The sequence below is a fragment of the Octodon degus genome, unplaced genomic scaffold (genome assembly GCF_000260255.1).
Source record: "Octodon degus isolate 3935 unplaced genomic scaffold, OctDeg1.0 scaffold00038, whole genome shotgun sequence".
Taxonomy (NCBI): Eukaryota; Metazoa; Chordata; class Mammalia; order Rodentia; family Octodontidae; genus Octodon; species Octodon degus.
In genome coordinates this window covers 2,653,889-2,659,888 of record NW_004524614.1, presented here as the reverse complement: position 1 = coordinate 2,659,888, position 6,000 = coordinate 2,653,889, and positions in this window count along the sequence as shown.

The window sequence follows — 6,000 nt, the reverse complement described above, 5'->3', positions numbered from 1 at the left end:
AGAGAGATACCCTCTGGTATCAGGCCCACAGCTGGGGAGCTCCACAGAGTCTGTACCTGCTGACAATATCCTGTGTGATAGTTCCAAGACATGATGGCAGTAACCGCTTATTAATGGAAAAGAATATTCCAAAATAAAACACCATCCCATCATTTACCTTAGCAAAAGATTTATTTGAAACAGGTTTGTGCAGACATATACCAGGTGACAGGATTGATCAAAGCTACAAATCACTAGATTCTCCAAACACCTTTAAACATACAAGGAGATGCCCTGCATTTGTATTCACTCCAGGAGGGAATGGAGCTCCACACAACCGTAGGACATTAATAGTTTGGGAGAACGGTTACACTTCTAGAGGGAGGGAACAAAACCCCCACTAGCCTTGGAGGCGCTCACTGCTCTGTTGGGAGCCAATTAAGCATGCCCTTGCAGCCCATTCCTTCTGCACACCCAGACGGAAAGCACTCCATCACAAACAGTGCCTAAGCAATCCCGGCACAGATGTGACAGGGGACAGGAGAACACGTGGTCTACTTGCATGACAGACACCACAAGGACGTTGCACTGGAACATGGTGACAAAGTGACGTCAAGCCCGCAGGCATGATGGGCTCACCCTGCAGCTGGCAGCACTGCTGGGGCTGCCTGCGTTGCCCTGGAGAGGCCCACATGGAAGTGGCCTGACCCATCCCTGCTGGCAACAGGGAGAAGGAGCGGGGAGGAGAGAGAGAGAGCAGTTTTCATCCTTACATTTGTGTTTTAGTGAAAAGCCAAATGAGTCTTTACTAGGGTGGTGGTGGTGGTGGTGGTGGTGGAGGGGTGTGTGTGTGTGTGTGTGTGTGTGTGTGTGTGTGTACACACATGTGCTGGGGACCAAACCCAGGCTTTGCACATTTCAGGCAAGAGCCCACCCCATCCAACCAAAGGGGATCTTTAAAAAATAGCACATAACAATTGTACAGTTTTAAAAAGTACAGTGCAAGGATCTTGCTGGAAGGAGAGACTCACAACTGCACAGGTTTCTTTTTTCTGTCATTTACTGATGTTTCTTGATTCATCCGTATAGCTGCACACCCAGCTATTTCTAGGAACACCACCAGATCCGTTCCCTGCAAGTGGGGCCACAGCCTGCGCTTTTGTATTTCTGCCTTCCGGGTTTTCCTTCTGCACGGACGCACTTACCTGCACGAAGGCACTGATAAGCTCTCTTGACCCCTAAGTTTCCTGGACAGGGTTATTTGGATAGTGCCATTATTTCAACTTTCTTCTTCCAATTTCTGCCATTAATCACAGCTACCTGACACTTTGATCCTGACTTTTAAAACAAACAGCTTTCTTTTCTTTTTGCAGCCAGGTCAGAAGAAAGACCTGTAGGCTAATCTTTTGAGCCTGTTTTTCTTGGTCTAATGCCTAGGAGAAAAAGTGGTGTAGGTATCATATATGGAGGCTGCCAGGGAGAGAGATTGTCATTGGAGAATGAGCCAACTGGATATAAAAAGAATCGCTCCTTTGTGTTTCCTCCCTTGGCAGAGGGGAGGCCTTGGTCCTAGGTTAACGGTGGAGGACTGTAGCTGGGGTTAAGGGTGAGGGTGAGCATGCCCTTCTTTTCTTTCTCATTTGCTTGTAGCTTTCAACCACTTAGATTTTTTTTTTTTGTACCAGGAATTGAACTCAGGGCTTCATGCTTGCCAGACATGCACTATGCCTTTGAACTATATCTGTAGCCCTGGCCACTTAGATTTATGTTGATGTCATACCCCCCTTTTATAATATATATATATATATATATATATATATATATATATATATATATATTTTAAAAATCATCATTTATTTATTTGGTATAGGGTCTTCCTACACAGCTGGGACTCCTAGTGATTCTCCTGACTCAGTGCTGGGATTACAGGTGTGCACCACGATGTCCAGTTTCAGTGGATGGCATGGTGGCCTGGATTCTGGGGAGTGGGGGGAGGCACACATGAGGTACCAGGATCAAATCCTGGTCCTTGTTCTTGCCAGGCAGGTACTTAGACCACCAAGCTATCTCCCCATCCTCCCTTTTGTTTTTACTCAAGAAATAACTCATACCTAACAGAGGGGAACAGGGTAGGCATGGAAAGGTGGACTGCTAGACAGATTGGGATGCTAAGGAAAAAAAATGAATAAATGAAAGATACACATGAAGTTGAGCATATCCAGTCCCTTCCTCTCAAGAATGCTAAATAGTGTCACTATAAGGTCTGGAACCTCACTTCTACTATGACCCCTTGGAAACCCCTCCGTCTTCCCACAGCTTCAAATGGAAAAATTGCTAGTATCAGTTCATAACATCCCCTTAGGCTATCCTGAGACAGATAACTGCCTGGGGCCAATGAAGAACCATCAGCAAAACTGAGTGACGTGTTCTGTTCTCTGAAAGGAGAGGACTTCAAATATCTCCTTCGTTCTTCTTTTTGCTAATTTGAGAACTTGCATGAAGAAGGCAATGAGTGTGACAGGGAAAGCCAAGTGTTCACTTCACCTGATAAACTCATTTCTTTGCCCAAATTATTATGTTAAGTTCTGCTTAGCCTGCTTCCCTGTGTACAGTTTTGTTTGTTTGTTTGTTTGTTTGTTTTTAATGGATCCCAGGAGTTGGAGGCTACATTTCAAATGCTGGAGCTAAATCACTCCTTGAATTACCTTGGGACAATGACCCAGGGCAGCAATTCAAACCCTGACTGAAATGCGTGTAGTCATTTCCCATGTTCAAAACTAAAGATCACCTTATCCGACAGCACAGTTCCACAAACATTACATTCGACCTATGGTCTAAGACATACATCTCTAGCAACAGGAACATCTGATAGAAAATTCTCTTGCTTATGGATTAAAGAGTGGGGAGGTTGTTGTTATAATGAAGAGATTATAGGCTGTAACTTTTTAAGCAATATTCATACTTGAAGTCTGTAATCTGTATGGCCATATGCAGTTTCAAATATTAGTGACCCACACTCACACTCACTTTTCTTTTCATTATTCACTGATTTTTGACAGTTATTGATGATTTTCCTGTCACCTCTTTATAGTATATCTGAGGCCTTGTTGGTAAGAGAAAATGTCAACAGAGTTCTCAGGCAAGCTCTGCTGAATCCTAGTTTCATTTTTTAAGATATCTCTACAAATGTGAAAGAAATACCATCCCCTTCCTCCAAAGCACAGATTTTGTGTGGTAGGCTGATTCAAATAAACTATGTCTTTGGTTTTGTGTGTGTTGGGAGGTGGGAGAAAACAATACTGGTCAAGAAGTCTGGAATATTCTGCATTGAGACAAGACAGAAACATTAGCTATACTTCCCAAATTATTACCAAGTCTGCTCTGAGTGGCAATTTGTGTCTATGCAGACTTCCAGGCAGAAACAGGTGGCTTTTCCTGGTCCGCCTCCCTCCCTCCCTCCCTCCCTCCCTCCCTCTCCCTCTTCCTTCTTCCACAACATGTGCTTTCTACAGCTGCCAAGGGAATGGTGTCCATGTAGCAGGACCCAGAATTGAGCTCTGACAATGGCTTGTCTTGCCTGTTTGCAGTTGGCCTGAACAGGACAGCCTCACACAAAGAGCCAACCTTCTGCACACAGCTCTGGATGCAAGGTTTGCCTGGGTTGGGCTTCCAACTCAGCCCAGCCCACCAGCCCTGAAGTGCTAAATGAGCCCAACCTACTTGCCTGGCAGTCACTTACTTTGTGGGAGTGTGACAAGCCCCATGTGACAACTCTACTGGGCTGACAGCCAGATAGGCAAGCCAGTCCAGTCTACTCCGCTCCCTGGAGAGGGGCTGTGTGTGACACCCTGACCTCAATTTAAAGATAGGACAAATGACATGGCCCCTAGCTGGCCCAGGCTAAATATTATACATCACGCGTCATGACAGCTGCCTTGCTGAGAAACCAATTTAGTCACCCATCTATAAGAAGGCTTAATCACATGAGAGAATAACTAGAAAGGCATCCCTTCCAGAAATGTTTTCTTTTGTGTACAAACTTCATTATTGCAAAGATTGTTTAGTCTACTTCTCAAGGAAGAACATGTACTTCAACCCCAGAAAATGCAAACTGGATTTTAACCTAAAATATAAAATACAAAGCAAACACAAAAACAAAAACCCTAAACAAAAACACATTTCCTTCAGAAATCTTTGAAAGGCTTTAAGTTCAAGAAAGGGCCAAGTGCTGGACCAAGACCTGAGTCTTGAGTCTTCCCAAATCAGTTTTGTTCCCAGATGAAAGCAAACCAACCATCACGATACCTAGCACACGTTCAGTTCTAATTCTCCTTTCTCTTCCATATTTTGGCCATTACCTTTCTGCAGGCACAGTAAAGAATGGCCCCTTGGGTTGATATGTTAACCCCCTGCCCTCATCCCTGCCTGGCAGTCTTCAGGGATTTGAACTGCCTGGCACTCTAGTACTTCTGCGTGTTTTGTTTGCCATAGAGAGGAAGGAAAGGAAACTTTCTGCTCTGGCCTAGGACTTCAGACTTCTCTGTATTCCAGTCACCTCGAAAGTGAGAATTGGCTTTCTTTTTTTAAAATGTATTTAGGACCAGGTCTTCAGGGTCTATAGGGTCTCACTATGTACATCAGACTCGTAGTAATTCTCTTGTGTTCAGCCTCCCAAAGAGCTGGGACTACAGGTGCACCACGGAAGGCTGGGGATCGAACTCCGGCCTCTGTGCTCTGCCTAAGCAGGCACTTTAATCCACTGAGCTATCTGGCTGGCCCTAAGAATTGACTTTTTAAGTCAGTGAACATTACATTCTACGTTATTCCAATGCCCAGTGAGTTGTGTTCCAAAAATACAGTATCAAGAAGCAGCGTGCACTACTGTTTTATTTCCCAAGTTATCACATCATTCCTCAAGGAACTGTATGCCATTCTAACCAGTAACAGCTGCCAAGATGCATGTAAATCATCAAACAATCCGCCTGGGCTACCAAAGAGGAGAGGATGCGCTTCCAGGGAGTCAGTTACTGAGGGGCCTGGTTCTCCTCTGCCTGCCAGCAGGTTCCTTCCCAGTCCACAGTGTGGGGCGACAACAGGGAAGTCAGTGACTTGTACTCCCTTTCTTTCTCTCAGAACTCAGGACAGGCCTGTGTATAAAGCTGTCTAGATAAGTGAAATAAGTATTTTTAGAAGGGGCATTTCCTTGAGATGTTTGAAATTCTTTGCATTAGAAGTGTGTGGCAGGTCCTGCTTCAGCTCTTGTCCACAGCAGCCTGTGGTAATGCTATGGGCTTCTGCATGAGAGTTTCTATAGGGGAGAACTGGCAGAGGTATCCTCATGTCTGCCTTCAATCCAGGGCACATTTCACTGTCTCTGAGGACATCTGCGGTCCTCTTCCTCCTGAGCCTTGTGGCCCTCTTCTCTCCCTGTGTGTTTGCTCCTCCTGATTCTAGAGCTACAGAGTGAGAGGTATCTCCCCTCACTGTACAGGCATGTTACAAATTCAGTTGCTTCCCAACAGTGAAAGTTTAGCACTGCTCTGAGGCCCCCAGGAAACAAGTGTGGGTTCTGAGGTGGCTGCTTAGGTCCAGTGATCAGGGTTGGGAAATGAGTACCCACAGCTGGATCAGGCAAAGGCTCCCACCACCACCCTGGCCCTCAGGACCCCCTTGTCAGAAAGAGGCAGGTGACTGTCTGGGGTATATGCAGAATAGCAACGTTTCTCTTTTTTAGTTACAGAATTAAATAGGTGGTAGAGGCAGGGATTTCTGGCATCCATATACGAATCTGCAGTGGGACAAGACGAAGTGCACTGTAGGGTGGGCTTTGCACCAGCTGCCATGCACTGAGCCCAGTGGCCAGCTACGCAGAAGGTCTGAGGACAGGGGGCACATGGACAATGGTGGCAGGACCAAGCAGCCGGCTGGCACCTGGGGAGGGAGCTGCGTGAGAATCCATGGGGCAGCTGGCTGGCCTTCTGGTAATGTGGCTAAGAGATCCAAGGAAATGTTCTCAAGTTT